The sequence below is a fragment of the Lissotriton vulgaris genome, chromosome 8, assembly GCF_964263255.1.
Source record: "Lissotriton vulgaris chromosome 8, aLisVul1.2, whole genome shotgun sequence".
NCBI lineage: Eukaryota > Metazoa > Chordata > Amphibia > Caudata > Salamandridae > Lissotriton > Lissotriton vulgaris.
Genome location: NC_141696.1, coordinates 425,050,609 through 425,071,662, shown reverse-complemented (window position 1 = coordinate 425,071,662; position 21,054 = coordinate 425,050,609). Strand labels below are relative to the sequence as shown.

Here is a 21,054-nt window from a genome sequence, read left to right as displayed (position 1 = left end):
TTTAATTTACACGCTGTCCTTACTTGAATCCCTCGTTGCGCATGCGATAGTTTTCAATTACTTGGCTTGCTGAAGAATTTCTTTGAACGTAGAACTCTGGAAACGCTGATGAACGCTGAACTCAGGAAACGCTGTTACTCCGGTCAAGGTACAGTTGAAGTGCGCAGATAAAAATCAGAACGCGCGCTTCATGCAGCTGCGAGTCGCGTGACCACAAACGCTAGAGCGGCAACCCTAGTGTTTACCACGGCGCCACGCACTCGCCATTTCCCGACCCAGTGCTCTGATGCTGAGTAAGCACCGCCGCAGGAAAGAACCTGACACCACATGACGTTTCTTCCAATGTCTACGTTTTGAAGGGTTGTGTTTTAGAAGGCTTTTCTTCTTGAAATATCGGTCCATGTAAACAGCAGCTAGAGTGGTCTTGACACTCAATACGACTTACGACGCATACTATCTTTGACAGTTATTTCTTGCTTACTAATGTACCGGAGTGATATATCTCCCAGATTCCCGAGCCCCGATTACTTCTTTCGATAATTTCTCTGATCCCCGCGCTAGACCTTGTGGATGATTTTCTCTGGGGACAAACAGAACAGACATATCTTAAATTTTCCTTGGTCACGTTTTCTATCCGTGATTTTACGACCCTTTAAAGGGCTGCTGTGATTGGTGCACCCGGACATTTTTTTTGCTCGGGTCTGGAATGCTGTATACTTTTTCGCCTGCATCATCACTGACAACCTATCTATTTCAATTGTGTTCCATTCCACCATCTAGCCTTGAGAAAGTCATGGTACAGACTGTGTACTGACGAAACACGTGTTGGCTGTCTCTTCTGTTATTTGGCTGTTGCTTCTGAGATTTATGAATAAATGGAACAACATACATAAAAGGACTTTGACTTGATTATCCTGTCTCGAGATGAACTTTGTTATTGAAATGTTCAATGCTATGACTATTTCGGGTATGAAATTGTAATGACTAATAGGTCATGTTCTTGACATAACATACAGGATAGTGCTTAATTGACCCCTTCTCTGTAGGATTGTGGATCGGACTTTGTCCCCCCCCTAGGCAGTATCCGGTAGTCAAGAGCTAGTTGCACAGTCGTGAACAGGGAGAGGCAGGCTATAGGAGGACGTGAGCGCGGCCGCCTTTAGAGGCAGTTGCTGAGAGTGGAGCCCGGCAACCCGCAGAGGCGGCCAGGCTAGGCCCGCGTGCTGCTTGTGGGCGCGCTGTGTGGTTACCTGCTCAACACCTAGCTTTGGCTCATCCTCCCGGCGGAATCTTCTCCACCCCTCGGCTGCCGGCCAAACGCCCGCGATCAGGGACCCAGCCTCATCACTGGGCACAAAGGCGCAAAGGCACAAGAAAATGCTGACTTAAAGGAAACTTTGATGAGGTGAGCTCGGCCTGCATTTGGGGAATCCACTTTCCGGGTCCAAAGTTGGGCGGCACTATAACACCCAAGGTAGTGGCAGGATCGGGCCACGCATTAAAGAACAGAGAGGCCTGCTCGAGAGGCCGACTTGGCATCTCCTGAGTGACTGGCAACGCTGGGTGTACCTTAACCTTCACCCCAACGAGTGCGCAGCAGAGGAGGCCCAGTGGTCGCTTTTGAACCCCGTGAGGCCAGATCCCACGCAAACACGGCCCTACATGAGCTGAGGTTGCCATAGACCATTTTCCATGGGGACTGGAAGGCGTGACTTCAGACATACAGAGAAGTTCGATCAGCTTGCTGCACTCCATATCTCATTAGCGACCACCTTGAGAGATGGCCCGGGCTCCGAACCTCAGCGGAACACTTAGTGTTTGGTAATCATCATAACTCCCGCCACTGTTGAGCACACATCAACCTACCCGCAGCAAGACTATGACCTCTACCCGGGGGAAGAAAGATAAGACACTGAAGGAGCTATTGCACGGCCCCAGGGTGGAACTGCGATGGATCACCCTCTCTTGAGTGAGCCCACCCAAATGCAGGTAGACAGCGCAAAGGAGGAACCAGTGACGCAAGCCTTCCTCGAGTCCCTCTTCACGAGGACCTGCAAACAGTTAAGCGCGACCTCACATTGGAATTTAAAGACATCAGAAGAGATGTGGACAAAATAGGGGAGCATGACAAGGGCGACAATAGGGACATTGAAATGACAGCCCTACAACAAGAAGTCACCCGCATCTATGACCAAAAGGTGGATCTGCAGTCGCACCTCGAAAATCTAGAAAACCGATCCCGCAGACATAACATCCGGATTCGAGGAGTGAGAACCAATGAGGAAGCCGGGGACATCTTTGCCTACATGAGAGACCTCTTTAATGACATTCTTGGCAGCCAACCTGGCAAGGACCTTAAAATAGACAGAGCACACAGAGTGGGCCCACCTGCTCCGATAAAGCCCCCCTGCGGATAAATGTGGTCTGTGTACAAGTCTTTCGCACGAAAGAGGAGATTTTCCGTAAGGCCAGATCCATTCACCCGGTCTCTTTCAGGGATCAAACAACAATCCTGTACCAGGATTTTGCTGTGCTCACTCTACAGAAATGTCAAATCTTTTGACCCATCACTACGCATATACGTCAGCGTGACATCTCATACTCCTGGGGCCACCCGTTTCGGCTTATCTTCTGCCTGGATGGCAAACTTCACCAACTGCGCTCCCTCTCTGAGGCCTGCCAGCTGCTGGGCGTTGTCGCTCCCGGCGAAGACGATGGGAGCGGCAGCCCTGCCCCTGGGGCCGGGGACTCGCAACCGAGATGGAGGCAGCAGGGCAGCAGGCGCCGGCTGAAATGACCTGACCCAGCAGAGATCACAAAAGTATAGTAGGCTGTACACAATGTAACCATTTAGGTTTAAAGGACAAAGACCAGTTGTTGTTCACCTCCTGTAGTAAGGGTACACCAAAATACTGCATCATGCGTTCACCACACAGTAGCACATGTGGCAATGCTATTCTGATTTGGCCACTTGGTGGAACATCCATTGCGAAGCAGCAAAAATAGAACCAAGATCCCGACAATCAGAAACAGGACAAGAGGTATGGCTATGGAAATGCTGGAGACCAAGCCCTGTATTAACGATGGAATTACCATGAAGATACTCTGGTAAGTGCTAACGAATTCAGACCCATTCGCTTTGAACAAAATATCCAACTCCTGCAGTGTTTGAGACGTTAAAAATGTAGTGCACAAGTTCTCCGAAGTTCTGTGGGAGGTAAGTGTGTAGTAGTGACTGGATTTCAGAAAAAGACTTTACAAACTGAAGATCAAATGTCTCCCTTGTAGATGTTAAAGAAGCTTTCTCCTGTAAACAATACGGCTTTCAGTCTGTTCAGACTATCAGAATTCTCATTTAAGATAGAAATTGAAGGCCTAATCATCACTTCTCTAACAGTACAGGCAGGTGGAAAAAGCTAATTTTACAACAGGTCACAACCCTAAAAACCGTCACCACATAGGGCACTCCTGGAATCATTACACACCAACCTTGATCATTCAACATCAAATAACTTCCATTTGAAAGTAATTAAATGCCGGAATAATTACAGTAGCTGGGCAACCCCTCAGATAACAGGCTAAGTTCACCTTGGATGCATTACATGCTCTGTGAAGTGTAACTTCCCTTCAAACTAATGAATGGCCGAAAGTGTTCTCACAGTCTGCACTGCTAAGAAAAACTTCAGATCCTCCATTCATACACCTGAACTTCAAAGAGAGGACCCATGTTTAGTGCACACATCTTTACCCTAATACTTCATATCTGCCTACTTGATAGTGTTTTAAGCAGTTCATAAAGTGAAATGTTGAAATTGGCAGAAATATAAACTCATGAATTATCCAATCTGCAGATGGGGTTTCTGTCACAGTGATTGGTAATTTCTCTAGATGTTCTATATTTAGCACTGTGTATGTCACGTCCTTACTAACTATAACTTTCACTTCTCTGTTTCTGTCTGTTAAATTATACAGCTAGAATATGTTTATTGTGTTTAAATGCTTCCAGGGCACGTGACCATTGTGCAGAGTCTGTAAAGTCCAGCTCAATTACATGATGGACCTAAGTTTACTCTGACAATGCTGTAAAAGGGACTTGTCACTATGTACTATGTCAATTGCTGGTGACACAAAGTTACTTAGAGAATAAATTCTAGTGGATAACGTGGTCATACCATTATTGATGACTGCTAGAACCTTTTCTAAATTAACTCAATTTCACATATCAGTTCAGCAGCTTCCTGCTGTGAAACGTTCCACAATTCGTTGTATATTGCATACAAAAAGCCTTTTTGAAGTGGTTTTCTAGGACCTAAAAAAATCCTGTAAATCCATGTCATCAGAAAGGAGAACCAAGTGTTTATCTAAAGTGCAATGTTTTAGCCATTCAAGGCACAATTTTCTCATGCTATATGTTGTCACTACTCCTGAATGTTGCGTCCTCAGGAAACGTAGGTTTGGTCTGTTTATTCAAAACCCCTTTATGTTGTTCAAAAAACATGCATGACAGCCATTAGTATCTACAGGCCACACTAGCCATCCTTGTGCACTGGAATGTGCAGAATTGTGTGGACCATTCTTGAGCATGTTGCACAGTTTTTCCTACATGTAATTTGTGAACTGCTGCCAGTTCTCATATCGTGCAAATATGGGAAGGTTTGGTGTGTTCATATGCTTTATCTTGGCCAGGCCGAAGCAGGATGTTTGTTGCAGAGTTTTATTTTGGAAAATTATTTGTCTTGGTATGAGACACACTACAAACAAAGCCACATGGCCTTGAACTTGCTAGTGTTTAGTTCCTCAAACAGACTTTAAATCAATATTATCTTTCCAAAAGTCATACCCTTGTATTGACAACTTGCAAAGAAAGGGGCTTGAATAAATTAATTTCATGTTGGTAATCATATTTTTCTTTGCCTGTGACGGGCAACGTTTATAATAATAAGACTGTGGGTCTACAGGGCTATTGCCCCAAAAATATGCAAATGTTTTGGAGCTGCCCACAGGTGGTGTACAGCAAAGTTCACATTGCGTGTAATTAAATACTGCATGTGTAGTACTAGCTCCTTGTAAGTAATGGTGTATGTAGTGGTGAAAACAAAACATTTCATCATAATTAGATGTGCCACTATACATATCTTCACATTCAAATACAGTGTACTGTTCTAGCTCATCAAGCATTGACCTCACCGTATGAATATCCCAATCATCAGAGATACTGCTAGGAGTAACAAAGTAATGCAAATAAATCTTAAATACATATGGTATCCACAAAGTTTCTATCAGTCCAAAAATATCATATATACCTTATCCCAAACAATTCCATTAAGTACTGGAACCAGTGAAATGTTCACCAGGGACAGGCCACTTCGCACTTTGTGCGATGAAGAATGAGGCTTCAATACCTCTTTTACCAATTCAACAGCAGAGCATTCTGGGAGATAGTGTCAATTCAGAAGCAAAAAGAATACTGTCACAAAACAAATCCAAAGAAAAAGGAAACACAACATAATCAAAATCCAAATGTAAATCCAAGGAGGAACAAAATATGTGTGCTTTTTTAGCCAAATTATAAATGCACGCTTTCAATGTGGTGGTGGGTCTGATGAATCCGAAGAAAAGTCAGCAAAATCAGCTAAATAGCCAGAGGCAGTCTGTGCAAAAACAGGAACCTCATGAGGTGGTGTAGAACTGGCAGTTAACTCCAAAGGTGGTTCATAATAAACAACTTTTCTGTTGACACGCTGTGTTGAAACCTGTGAAATTGCATAGGGGGATTGTATGGTGGTGGTAGATGTAACTGAAAGTAGCAAGACTTCAGAATCAGATATACCGAGCCGAGGAGTAGAACCCTCAGAGTAGGTTAAAACTTGTAGTGGGATTTCCTGTATGGTAGTGAGAGGAGGCAGGTAACTACCCAGGAGCCCTCGTGGCCAACTACATAGAACAGGCCACATGGTGTGGTTTTATGAGATCAATCAATACAAATCTCCTGTGTTTAGAACCAGCAAGGGGCTGTAAAAGTACAGTTCTAGTCCCTTCAACTGCGAAGCCAGGCACAGGTGCTCTGTATGATGGGCTACATTTTTTTTGTCCACAATATTCTCTCAAACTAGATGCCTGATCTTTGGAATTCAACCAGAAGATGCTGGGCGTGCCTTCACCTCGTTAGTTGCAGATTGTTTCTGTAGCTTGAGCTTTGCTCGTCCCGGAATTCTTTCAGTGCCTGTAAGACAGCCAAAGAGTCACTGATATCAAAAGGCGTTTCCGCTGGCATAGCACTTGGATTGTCAAGGTCTGGAACGTACATCTTGACCCCAAAAAGGACCTCATAGGGAGTCCGACCACCCAAGGATCTTCTTGGCAGATTTTTAAGGCTCTCTGTACCCCATACAGGTGGTGAATCCAACTACAACCTGAACCTAATACTCTAGCCTTTAAAGACTGCTTTAAGTCATGGTTTTTCCCCTCCACTATCATGTTTTCTTCAGGATGATAGGGGGAGGAATAGTGCACAGCCAACCCAAGGTACTCATGGTATCCCTTTAAGCCTTAGAGGAAAACTCTGGGCCCTGGTCAGTATAGAATGCAGCTACTGCATATATCCCGATGAAGACTTGCAAGTCTTTTACAACAGTTCGAGCATCAGCCGATTGTTGAGGCCACACCCATAGGAATCGAAAGCAAGAATCTCCCGTTAATAAGATGTATTTAAAAGAGCCATCACTGGGTAATGGTCTGCAATGGTCCAGATAGAGGCAGGTGAGTTGTTTGTTTAAAACTAAGAGACATGTCAGCGGTGGACGTGCTTTGGTAGAAACTCATTTGTTGACAAATGCTGCATTTAAGGACATAGTCTTTGGTCTGTTTGTATAGACTTTGCCACCAGTATCGTTGCTGTAGCAGAGAAACTGTAGCTGCCACACTAGTGTGTGCAGAAGTTAACCCCTCTTTTGCTGCTATGCTCAATTCTAACCTGCGGTCCACATTCGGTGTTACTCTATCCCCCAATCTGGGAAAACAAGCAAATCGCACACTTAGTAGGTTTGCTGGAAATTATTTAGGTAAGGAGCTGCCACAGCGCGAAGATGTCACAGCCTTTATCTATCCTTGTATTGGAACCAGTCACTGCAGCTATGACAGCAGTTTGCCTTGCTGCCTTTGCAGCTTCACCAGCCAATGAATTCCCTGCAACGTGTATTACTACACGTTGGTGGCTCAGTGTGTGAATAACATGAGCCCATGGCAAACTTGCTTCAAGATTTGTCACTATTCCCCAAACCAATTTGTACTTGATAGTATAACCTTTTGAGTCTCTGAATCCATTCTGGCTCCAATAGTGTAAGTACTCATGATATGACTGGACACAATCATATGAATCGCACTCTAGAAGTGTGGGGAATTCTGGATCTGTATTCTCAAGTGCCAGAATTAGAGCTTTCAGTTCAGCCAGCTGTGCGTTGGAATCACCTAGTGACTGCATGTATATTTTTAGAGGTTGGAATTCTCCATCCCTTATTTTACCCTTTACCCCTGCGCAAGCGGCTGAGTATTGGTGTTTTGTTCCCACTGCAGGCTGGGCAAAACCATCAGTGTAAACTATAAAGTCATACTGATCTAGAGGCATTATTTCACTGGGCAGAGGGTATTCTCGTTTCTGTTCAAGGTAAGTTTGGGTTTGTAGCGTGGTATAAAATATGTTTTCTACATCTGTTGCTGTCAGTGAATTGGCCCACTGTATCCATCTAGAACGTCAGGCTTTTGTTTTGGGAATGCTAACCTTTGTGACAGTCTCTAAGGCTGGAATAGGAGTCACAACAATTATGCGTTTCCCCAGAACCTACGATCTTTTTTTGTACTACAGAGTTCTGTATAGCTGGTTGTATTTTTTCTGTTGGTGCAAATCACATTTCAGCATTGGAGTATAAATGCGATTTATATGCAATTGGTGCAGTGCCACCTTTGTTGAATGAGACGTGTATGTTCAGTGGTACCTGCACCTACGCGAATTACAAAACTCGTTGTGCTAAAGTATGTGTAAGTGTTTTGCAGCTAGAATGTGAGTTTGTACTGCACACAAAATCTGTGAAGGTTCTGATGTCCAAAATGTGCTTGAAAAGTCTGGACAGGTTTGGTTGTAAAACATTTTTTCCCATTGTGCATAATCTGGTATGTATGTTCTACCAAAATATAGAAAACCAAATAACGATTGGAGTCTTTATAAAGTATTAGGGGTTGTAAGAGCGCTCACTTCTCTAGGAAGTGCATCGTTAAGCTCTTACCTTGATTTGACAACTTGTATCTCAAGAAAAGGACACTGAGATAGGCAGTTTTTGACTTTTTAAAATTGAATTTGTAGCCAATATGAGCAATTCCTATAATTATGCGATCTACTCTGGCTACATGTATTCCTAAATGATCATCTGTGAAATATATGTAATTGACATAGGACAGTGTTTCACTGTTGAAGCACTGTAACAGTTCTGTACCCGCGCAGAGAACACACCTGGGCTATTCTTATACCCTTGTGACAACTGAAAGAATTGTTTTTGTGACTCGAGGGCCGTAAATTAAGTCAAATTCCTGCATCAGGTGCTATGTTTTGGCAGAAAAAGCCATTTACATGTCTAATGTGGTTTGGTATTTTTTCTGCACTGTATTATTCATTAGTGCTGTGTCATGAGCATTTTGTACTGTAAATGAGCATGTGTGACTGTTGAATTGTCTACAGTCTATGACCAAGCGATATTAACGATCTGGTTTCATAACTGGAAACAAAGGACTGTTCATTGGTGGGGTGCAAGTTTCAATTATGATATTCAAGTTGTGCTGGAATTTCTCTAACCAGTTTTTTAGCTTCATGTTTAATGGGATATTGTGGTTGCACCTGTGGGCTTGACCTTGTAGGTATGATACAGTAAGGGGATTCTTCATCCGAGCCCACGTGATTGCAGTATACAGCTGTGGCTTATTTATTGTGGCCCATGGCATGTATATTTTTAATTGATTCTGGAACAAGGTCAGAGAAAGATGGTAATATTACGCTTTCACGCTGCTGCTATGGAGTATTATATTGATTTAGCTCAAATGGCTTGTATTGATGATTTATGTGATATGACAGCTTTGGACTATAGTAAGTTCAGACCCCTGTTCTTTTGTGTTTTTTAGTACTTTTCAATGATGACCCCTGATGAAGGGTCGTGTTATTGACCCGAAATGCATTGGGTTGTGGATTATATCTTGGAAATTGATTATTAATTGAACATCGTATCATTATTTGAAGAATAAATGTGAATAAACATTCCATGGATTAATGAATATAAGTTGAATTTTTATGGATTAATTATACCACAAGTATATTGAAGTTTTTGGATACCAATTTATTTTGTTACTGATATTGTGCTCCCGCCAGTGGGTAGGTGTTTCTCCCACAGTCTTGTACACTATTTAGCACCAGTTGCCTTGGGACTAGGCACCTGGCGTGGATGCACATAGGATTGTGCTGATCTTTATGAACTACAGCAGAAAATTCCAGAAGTTTATGTGTACGCTGGCAACATTGTTTCAATATTACACTTTCTCCTTGTGGGACTTGTCGAACAAACTCAGGTGGCCAATCCTTCTCAGCCAAGAGACCGTCATAACCAAATGATAAGTTTTCCCAAAAGAGAACATTAATAGTGTGAGGTAGATCAGCCTCCATATGGAGTTGTAATTCGTACAACTGACTTGGAACACTTAGACTCTGGTCCAGTATTTCCACCTCGATGTAGTCACTAATTGCTACTGCAGCCAGACACTCTTGAAGATTCTGGTGAACTACTGTGACTTCTGCCGCCCTGTCTAGCAGAGTCAGAGCGCACTCCCTTTCAGAAGCAGAGTCCTTAATATGTGTGGCATGTTTAGCTTTTATATATGCCCCTTTCATCTTTTTGAATTGAGGCCTTTACTATGGACGTTTTTTCTCCTTTTTTAATATGAAGTTAGAAGAGCACTGCGAGTCCTCCGGTTTCAAGTACTCCTCTGTTCTGTGCTCTGATGATCCTCCTCTCGCCGAGAGTTTTTCGGATGACACTTGATAGGAACGAGAAGGACTTGTATCAGTGTACTGATACATATCAGGTTGTTTAATTGTTTAATGTTTACGCAAATTTTAGCACTTTTCAGGAAACTCCTATGGAGGAAATCAACCCCGTGGTTTAGTCTTTTCTTATTATTCCAGTGTTTTTTATAAGACTCAGGTGCCTACTTCCAGTTCTCTTTTTCAGAATTACCCTTAAGTTGGGGTTTATTTGGTCTGGCTCCACATTATCTCACCCTAGGTGTGAGCAATCATTTTCGGTAGTTCTCGCTCCTGATCCACTAATGCAACTTGTGCGAGCGTTGGCCTACCGCCAATGCTGCAGCTTTCCCTTTGATATTGATTAAAATAATTGGGGAGACTATGGCATAAGCAATCAATGATGTACCATGTGTTATGGATTAGACCGCAGGAAATACTGTGCCCCAAGTGGGGCAGTCATCTATCGAGGGAAGGTTTCTTAACGGTAGGCACATTGTGAGAATTCTTTGTTTAACTTTAAATACTGCTTCAAGCTGATTTGTTTTGTGTGCAAACCAGAACAGAAATTTACTCCCATCTGGCGGGAACTTTTCCCATTCTTGGATTAATAGTCACTGGGCTAATTGCTGGCATTGCTATATGCGGTTTTGCAGCTTGAGCATTCCTTGATGGGTTTATTGTCATTGTTGCATAATGTATTGCGTCATGCATCTGTATAACCTAACTAGACTTATGTATAGTGTATGTAGCTCTGGTGCTGTAAGGTTTGCTATGCCGGGTAAGGTGTATAAACTGCCTAGGCTGGCCATGATGCCCCTTAATTGCTGAGGAGACCCAGTCTAACTTCATCTCTTGCATGTGGTCAGGAATGTTAATGGTATTTCTAGTTCTTAAGCTGTGTAGTTGGTGGGAACTACAGGTATGGTATAATTGTGAAAATGTCTTGATTGAGTGCTGGAAATATTACTCATGAATAGAATACCCCTGTTCTGTATGCATCATGTGCCTCTCCCATAAAGACAACATTCCCACCCGTAAGGGCAAGCCCATGTTGTTGTAGCATCTGTGTAACTACATGTCTGCAGTCTACTGGTATAACCACTGGTTCTGCATTAGCCATTTTAATTTATGGAATTCAGAGAAGGTAACTATAGTGAGATGATCATTTGAAAAGTTTCAAGCTTGAACAACCTACAAGTGAAAATAGGGGTTCCCTATACAGCTGCGGAGGATTTATCCCTAACACTACATATGCCTCCGTTTAATTGGTGAGTAGAGTCCTTGGGCGCACTTAAGAATACTACTTGGGAGACACATTAAATAAATAACTAAACTTGAACATTGGTGGCGCCATGTTGTACATTTCCTGCTTTCTCAGTCAGACTGTGCGTTTAGGTAACATAAGCTTCAAAACTATGTGGGACTGAGTCCACTCAGAATATGTCGACTTAATTCTAGGATAGCTATCCAAGCGTCATCTGGACCCCTAAAATGATGGTGTCAGCAACCTCAGAACATGACAACCCTGATTCCCCCAAGGAAATTGTGTAAACAGATTCTGCCCTGCTGTTAGTAACTCAGGCATGCCCAAACACTGGCGTAACGAAAGTTGAGAGGGCCCCCCTGCAAGGTACACGCAGGGGCTCCCGCTCCAGATTTAATACGAAGTTCTCAGGCCCGAGTACTGTGCTGAGGGGGCCCCCTGCAGCTCGGGTGGACAAACGTTGAACAGCATTAACAGTTGAAGAGTTACTGGCCCCAGAGTCAAAAGTACATATATTTGCACATGGCATCACTCCACATTCTCAGCAAGCGCAGGGTATTTGCAGCACTCAGCTGTGAGACAGCTGTCGTTTCTACCCCTTGAATATGGCGACTTAAGGTAGCCTTTTCTCGACCGATTGTCACCCCAGGCATGAGTATCAAGGTCAACAATAGTGCAGAACACCAAAGCTGCTCTAAAATTGGACCAAAATCTCTGAGACTCAGGGTGCAGCCCTAGAGACCTGGGTATGCTTAAAGCCTCCTACGCTTTTTAAACTGGTCGCATTTTAGCAGCTATTTTCTTTGGTGAATCCCCAACCACTAATGGTGTTTTAAGCTCTTAAGGATAACAGGCTGAAAACGCTCCTAAGAAGATGATGAATATGAATAATCTCTTCCCAAAATGGAATTTGTTAAGGGGTGGGGTCCATGTCTATTTAATCCCTGACATGCTCCAAGTTTCAAGCACTGCCTGCCCAAATGCTGCCACCAAAACTGAACTGCTTTATCGCACACTTTTTAAAACTTTTCAGTGAATCTTAATACCCAAAAAAGGTGCTGTAAATGCAGAATGATTTCATCACTCTTTTATCATAGAATAGTCACCATTCATATTACTATAAAATAAGCCCATCCTTTTGCCATTGAATAAATATAGGCTACTGATGTCACAGAATAACCAACCATCAATCCACCTTGAGAAGACTCTGTACATTATATTATGACAAGTTATGAACATACGTTATAAAAGTAATGTACTAATTTTACCCACCCTTTTCACTCTCTTCTCTCCATGGTGTGGAGTCTAACTACCGGCTCGAATTGGAGTGAATGATTGAGTGAATCGAAAAAGCCTAACTTCGCCCAGAACATGCTGAAACGAGCATCGGCAAAGCCAACAGGTCTGGCATTAATGTGCCAATGACTGTAAACACAGTTACAAATGCCATTTACATGTGCTGCATGGGCAAATACTATACTGCAGGCCAAGTAGAATGTCTAATCGAACTGGCAGAGATCAGCAGCATCCTCTATCGTGTTGCGTAGTGCCTACGTGCTATTTTTAAAGCATGGGACAAACTCTCTGTGCTAAAAATCAGTGCGAGTAGCACAACTTAACAAACTACACCGCTGGCGGAACTCCGTGGAGCTCGGCAGAGTTTTTCTGGCACTTCACAGAGTTCCTTGGAGTAAAACTCTGCGAACTCTGCCCAGGCTTATTAAATACATGTTGTGAGAAGTTGGGCTGTTAGATGCTGACCACTTTGGCACCTTGTACCATGATTAGGTTAAAGACAACCTTTATTGAAAGCTATCCTAGTGGTAACTATGGAGAGCAGCCTTCAGGCTATGTCTCGAAGGAATGTAAAGCAGCTTGGTTTACCAGATTATAACCTCCTGAACGACCAAATGAAAGGAGAACCACACAAGGAATATATAAAATATATGCATTTATTACTAAACACTCTCTACTAACCTCTTTATGAGACTAGAGAACAAAGCACACAATATTAAATCACTAGAACAACAGTAAATAGCACGATACACAGCGGGTCCAGGGGGAGACCGAACCATATACTAAGAAAGTGGTATAACAACCGCGACTTGACTAGACACAGTGCCTAGAGCATGTAGGATCGCTGGAACCCCAAGGAAGCACCCAAAGTAGTGACACAGGGGACTCACTGAGGAATTGTGCAGTGTGAGAACACAGGAGCGAGCTCCGTTCAACTCTATGGGAAAGTTGCGGTTGGAATTTTCAAGATTAGGGAAACTTCAGAGAGGACTTTGAGCAAACCCTTTCAAACATAGAAGGTTCTAAGGCCTGCACCCTTGTGAGTACCGGAGTACCCGTTTTACCTAACCCAGGGAAGTCGGGTGCATAGCTGTCAAGTGATGTTGGGAATCTTCATCGTTTTCAATGGCGTGATGCTAAAAAGTGCTGCTGCCGTCAAGATGAAAAGTGTCCGGTGTGATCCAAGCCTGGATCGGAGATGAGAAGAACCTGAAAGCAGAGGGGACAGAGTCAGGGTCATTTCAGGGTGACCAGGGGCTCGGTAGACGAATACCCACTGATGTTGGGTGCTTCAGGTGAGTTGATGCGATGCTTGACTCTGCAGCCACTTGGACCAGGAGATGTCGAAGACAACCACATTCTGGAGGTGAGCTGTCCCATGATGGATGTCGAGTGCTGGGGGGTCAGTGTCAAGATGGAATACCAACACCTCGTGGAGTGTAGGCTGGAAATCTTCGGTGGAAACACTGCTCTGGGTCAGGACTACAAGTAGCCCAAAGCACAGCCTAAGGGGTTACCAGAAAGAATATGCTGCTGTAAATGTACACGGTGCACAGGTGTTCGGGTTGCATGGTCCCCACGAGGGATACAGGCGTCAGAATAGCTGAGAGCACAGATCAACCTCAGAGACCATGGGAATACACCTCCTGTGTTGCAGAAATCTTTGGACTCCTCAGGAGCTTCGTGGATGCAAACTGGTCAGATGCGTCTTGGTGCTTGATTAGCAGGGGGATAACTCCTTTACTCCAAGGGAGATTCTTCAGTCATCCAGTGTCGTGCAGATCCTCAAAGTACTTGGTTTCTGTAGCAGAGTTTAGTCCAGGTAAAATCTAAAGTCCTGTAGTCAGGGGTTCCTAGGTTATACCCAAGGAAGGGGTGGGACAAACTCTTGAGACCCACTTATGGGAGGGTCAGGACAGAGGGGTGGCTACACCCATGTCCTTTGTCCAGTTTCGTGCCAGAGCAGGAGCAAATGGCTCCTGCAACCGGTTTGAGCTGGACTATGCACAGGGACACCAAATGTGCCCCCAGTGCAGACACGAAAGCACTCTGAGAGTGCACCCACCAAGCACCAATACACTAAAGCCTGTCTGAGAGGTTGTTACACCTCCCTGTGACAGCAAACCTATTTTTAAGCCTTCCCGGACGGAGTTTCATCCAGCAGAAGGAGCGCAGACTCATGCCTTTGGCTGGCAGCATCCATCTTGTGATGCCAGGGTCGAGAAAGCTGGTACCGGGTGTACTGGTGTTCTCATATTTCTCCCTCTAGGAGGGTGGAATCATACCTCCCCCCGCCAGTTCCATTGGTGTTTGACACCAAACACAACATGTTTCCTTGCAACCGTTTTAAAGTTAGCATTTACTGCGAGGTTATAATGCACTTAAGAGTATATGGTTGGCTGCATCACAGAACAAGCCCAGAGAATAGATTCTGAAGGCTGCAGAGGGGCTCTGCTCATGCATTGGCACCTTCTCAAACAAAACCTGGCACCCTGCCTTCAGGATTGATAAGGGTTGCCATAGGGGTGACTGATAGATTTATATGTGTAGTGATATAAGGTAGATATAGTGAACCTATATTTAAGTAAGGGGTGCATGTACCACCTTACACAGGCTGCAGTACAAAGCCTGTTGTGTCATTTTGAATGGTCTCCCAGGGGTAGCATAATACATGCTGCAGCCCCTGGAAGGCCTCTGGGGTACCTATGCGAATCTGGAGTGTACCTAAAGTACATGCAATCAATTTGAAGGAGAAAGCAGCTAGGCTGGGAACCTGGATAGCAGGATCCCATCCAGTCTAAGTCGAAACCAGTGAAACATCAGCAAAAAGTGAGGTTAACTCTCCTACACGTTTTCAATTCGGAATAATACAATAATAGAGAAGGTGCACCTACAGCATATAACCACGTGCACGTAGTGCACATAGTCCCCATAGCTCATATTTCCCACCACTTCTTAAACAGATGATTGCGGGAGGGAGCGGAGAGATTGTACTTCCATGCCATAGCCTTTATGTGACGCATGGCCTGTCACGTGGTGGGATTAGGGTTTGGGGTTTTGAATGACAGGATATAGTGAGTCAAGAAGGAATTATAAATCAAGAAGCTGGAGAGTGCTATCTGCCACATCAGGCCGCAGAGAAGTGAAAAAAATATATGTTGCTGTCAGACAGTTGTATTAATTTGTAAATAATGAATATTGTCATTAGTTAGTTTTTTTCCTTGAAAATTATTATCTTTTGGTATGTAGAATTGATTGTATTATTCCAAATTGAAAATGTGTATTTAATAGCAAAATGTTTGTATTTTCAAAATGAAAAGCCAATGTTTAAGGACAAAAATATTACATTCAAAATATAAAGCTGACATTTGAGTTACAACCACTGTTGTTGAAGGAGACCCTCCAGTTTCATGATTGGTGAAACCTGTCCATTGTGTGAACTGGTAAGCCTCTAAAACCGGATCAGGAGCATAGATGTACAATATCTAGCTCTGCCATATGTGGCCAGTGGCGGCTGGCATGACTCGCTGGTGGTGAGGCTGGTGCAGGGGGAGGGGGGGGGGGGCAAGGGCGTGAAGAAGCGCAATGAAACACTAACAAAAAAAATTACACACTTACCTTGCCGCCAGACCGGCCGCCGCGTCTCTGCTCCTTGCTCCTGCTCTCCTTGTGGGACTGGAAGCCAGGCTCCCTGGACCAATCACAACGCTGCAATGCAGAGTTGTGATTGGTTTTGAGCATCCTGATTCGATGCCCAACCAGGGAATGGGGCCCTGAGCTTGTTCTCCATGCAGGCTGTAATGCAGCCTGCATGGAGAACGGGGAAAGTGCGAATGACTGGTTTGGGCGGCCCATTGCGCAGTTAGGAGTGGGCAAACCAAGAGGAGAGCAGCCCCGCCCACCAGCAAAGGAAGAAAACATAAAATGATAATGACTAAAAGTTACTATCATTTTATATTTCCTTTCCTCTGCTCAAAGTAGTGGGCCGACGCTCCTCTGCCATATGTATGTGGCCTGAGATATTGAGATTTGCCAATTTTTAAAAAATTATTTTACACCCTTCCCCTCACAAGCAGATTTTATGTCATAACATATATTATAGAATAGCAAACACTTCTTGACTGGAACAGAATGGAAAAAATTAACAGAAATGAAATGACAAAGAAAGGTTAGAGCTTATGAAAAATGATAGGCCATGTGAAATTGCGTTTTCGGACCTGCCTGTATGACTTATGGATTTTAGACATTTTGTTTACAAACCTTATACTGAAATCATTTACCATTTTCGTAAAACATTCTTGGAGCGAGTGACATCCTGGGATTAGTCAATATTGCTTGGCACACCATAAAAACGTTAGACTATCTCAGGAGTGCCTTTTCCAAACTTTGGGTTGCTAAATGTCTGACTTGCTCCATTTTTAGGTCTGGATAAACAGCGCAGCTTTCTGCAATATGCATTGTTACCAGTTCTTTATAACATACAAACAGCGTGCTTTTGCTCCACACAGAGGAGTATTACTCTCTGCTTATGCTATTGGGTATGTGGTGCCACACCATCTTCCAGGCTTCCAGTGAAATGCAGGGGGTGATATTTTACATCTGAAAACTGTACACCATGATGTGCTGTTCTTTCTCAGGCAGCCCAATAGAACTGGCCCACGCCTGCTCAGAATTATGCACATTTTTGGCGAAACCTCTGGCCTCTACATGAATCAGGGTAAATCCTTTCTGTGGCCCTTGAGTGGAGGAGACCAGTTGGGCGGATGTTCACGGGGGTGGAAACGGTGGTCCCCAATGGTTTCAAATATTTAGGGGTGTTCCTCTCTGCTTCTCAGTCCATCTCATGGGACAGAAATTTGGCACCACTGTGGACACAGACGGGGGACCAGTTGCTTTTGTGGTCGCACTTACCTCTGTCCCTGTTTGGCAGATCTGCCATATTCAAAATGTTCAAATACAGAAGTGGTGAGGTACACTATTTTTCTTTCAAAAAAGTTAATTTATCTCTTATATCCAAATAATCAACTTTGGTGCAGGGGGGTAACGCCCACCTGACCTAAGGGCGTAAGGACCGAATAATCATAAAAAAGCTTTGGGTGAACCTCACCCAGTGTCCCCTTGTTGCACTACTGGGAGTTCAATGACCCTTATTTTTTTTAAACAAACTTTATTGGGTTTTTCTAGTTCACAAAGCTTCTTCATCATTATGCAATTATTATACAAGGAGCGTTTGCTGATTAACTCTACTTAACGTACCTCTGTGTCACTCCATTTATGCAGTCTAGTACAAAGTCTCCCACATAATACACATTATTGCGTTCGAGTAGAGCAATGACATCATTGATAATATGTCAATTGCAATCCATTGAACTCCCCCCCCCCCCCCCACCCCTTATGCACACCCCTTCCTCCCCTGGGCTCTGTTTATAATAACTCCTAGGCCTAATTTGCTTCTCTTCCTTCAAACTAAGTGGGGTTACCACGTTCCGCATGGAGAGGTTTCTCTCAATCAACATGCTATAGTCCTGATTGTATCCGCTCATTGCGATTGTGGAACGTCCAATGCACCATCTGGGTTACTTCCTTTGAAGGCCTCCAGTAGTACATCCCGCTCTAGCGATATTGGGTTTTTCTGGAGTCCTCTGGCTTCCTCCCTACGCAGGGATGCACTTTCCTCCACGCCCATCTAACCATTTAGTTATGCCATGTATGTAGTGAGGGAGCCTTAGCCGATTTCAAACACATGGTGATGGATGTTTTTGCTAACAACACCGCCAGGTCCAGAAAGCGCAGCTGTACTTTTTGCAATGGTCTGCGTCTACGCATCCTAGCGCCGAGTCCCCCACATCGCTGTGGGTAACCGTCTGAAGTATTTGTACCACCCTCCACAAATAAGCTCTCAATCCCAAGCATGCCCACAACATATGGGGGAGATCGGCCTCAAACAGGTGACATCTAGGGCAGTGGTGGTTAGTGGACGGATACATCTTCTGCAGTCTGTGTGGTGTCAGATAAGCTCGGTGTGTAATCATGGATTGTATAACCTTAAATTTTGCATTCTGTGGGATCTTCCAGGTGTCATCTAGGATTTCTGCCCATTCTTTATCCGTGAACTTTCTTCCCACGTCTGTCACCCATTGCGCTCGGAGAGCTTCGAGGGAAAGCCTCACATGTGCACGAATACTCAAATATAACAATTTAATAAGGTGGCTGCCCCGGCCCATAAGATAGAGTGCTTTAACTAGTTCATGTATTTGAGGTTCCACCCGGTCGAGGGACCACTGCTTCTTGACATAGTGTATTATCGCAGCATGTGTGATGTATAGGGGACTAGGAGCCCCGGTTTCTTGTATAAAATTGTCATGGTCCATAAGTGTCTCGCCTCCGAAGAGCGATCCAATCATGTCCACCCCCGCTTCCAACCAAGGACCAAGCACCTGTTTCGTCAACCTGCCGCTCGCTAGGGGAAATCCCCACCAGCGGGATGTTACCTGCGTATGGACTGCAGTTAGACGTTTATGTTTATGTTTATGCAATTTATAAAGCGCACAACTACCCGAGGGTGTCTCGGCGCTAAGGACTGAAGCAGGATAGGTAAAAGTACTGGATTCATTGATTAAAGAGCCATGTCTTTATCTGTTTCCTAAAGGTGAGCAATGTAGGTCTAGTCTTGATGTGGAAGGGGAGTTTGTTCCAGAGTTTGGAAGTGGCACAGAGAAAAGATCTGTCGCCCCAAGAGACTTTCTTCGTGCGTGGAACAATCAGGAGATTGGCAGTGGAGGATCGTAGTTGTCTGGGGGGATTGTAGGGGCGAAGAGATTGTTTAAGGGAGTCAGGTCCGGGGGAGTGAATGGCTTTATAGGCAATGCATAGTGCCTTAAACTTGGTTCTGTTTCTGATCGGTAGCCAGTGAAGTTGTTGTATTACTTTGGAAATGGAACTGAATTTGGGAGTGCCTGTCAGTAGCCTAGCAGCTGCATTCTGTATCAACTGGAATTTGTTAAGAACTCTTTCTTGTGCATTAACAAATAAACTGTTGCAGTAATCCACTTTGGACATGATGAGAGTGCTAATCAAGGTTTTTGTGGCTGAGGGCGGGAGATAAGGGAGAAGTTTTTTATGATTTTAATGGTGTGGAAGGCTGAGGAGACTACAGCATTAGCATGGTGCATGAATGCGAGTTTGGTGTCGAAGATTACCCCGAGGTTTCTGACTTTTGAGACCGGGACAGGGGGTGTCCCTAAGTCTGCTGGCCACCATTGGGAGGACCATGCCGGTGTGAGGTTGCCGAAAATCATCACTTCGGTTTTACTGGAGTTCAATCTAAGGAAGTTGGCTGCCATCCAAGAACTTATGGCACACATTCCCATCTGAAAGTTGGCAGCGACCCTGGGGCCATTGTTGTGTATTGCTAATACTAATAGGGTGTTGTCTGCGTATGAGGTAACACCCAGGTTGTAAGTTTTTATGACCCTCGCCAAGTCCGACACGTAGATTTTAAATAGTGTCTGGCTTAGCGAGGATCCCTGGGGTACCCCACAAGGAAAAGTGAATGAGGGGGGAGGAGAAAGTGCCAAGCTTGACTGATTGCGATCGATCAGCCAGAAATTAAGCGAGTAAATCTTTGGCTCTATGACTGATGCCCAGTGCGGTGACACAGTCGATCAAGGTAGCGTGGTCAACCGTGTCAAATGCCGCCGAGAGGTTCAGCAGGACGGGAACTGCGGCTCCTCTAGTGTCCAAAATTCTTTTTATCTCGTCAGAGGCCTTGACGAGAGCAGTTTCTGTGCCGTGTCCCTTTCTGAAGCCAAATTGGGTGTTATCTAATAGCTGAAGTTGTTCGATGAAATGAGCTAGTTGGATATTCATAACTTTCTCTGCTATTTTTGCTGGTAGTGGTAGAGAGGCCATAGGTCTATAGGTGGCTGTGTCTGCGGGGTTGAGATTGGCTTTTTTGATGAGAGGCTTAATGACAGTCTTTTTCCAGATAGACGGGTAAATGCCAGTCTTGAACATAGAGTTGACTATAGTGGCTAGATTGTGTCCTATAGTGACTGGGTTGATTTTAAGCGTGGCCGGGGGGCATGGATCATCCGGGGAGCCGGATTGCATGGTAGTGATGAGGTGTGTGATGACGTCTGGGGAGACTTGGCTGAATTCATCAAAGGTAGGAGAGGTGAGAGTTTTAGTGGAGTCTGGAGAGTGAGGTGTGTGGAAGTTCATGTGGTCTGGAGATTCCGGGCGGTTGTGGAGGTGTTGGAGTTGATGGTGTTAACTGAAGGGTTACTAGGGGAAAAGTTATTATAAATGGTGCAGACTTTGTCTTGGAAGTATGTTGCTAGTGAGTCACAGAGTGTTTGGGTGGCGATAATTGGCGAAGTTGAGCCTTGTCCTGAGAGTCTAGATACCACTTGGAAGAGCTGTTTGGGAGAGT

The 21,054-nt window shown here is 44.3% G+C and overlaps 1 pseudogene; it reads right to left on the bottom strand.

Moving 5' to 3' along the window:
• Positions 1 to 4,797: 4,797 nt before the first annotated feature.
• LOC147697120 (uncharacterized) lies at positions 4,798 to 19,679 on the bottom strand (annotated as a pseudogene).
• Positions 19,680 to 21,054: the final 1,375 nt, after the last annotated feature.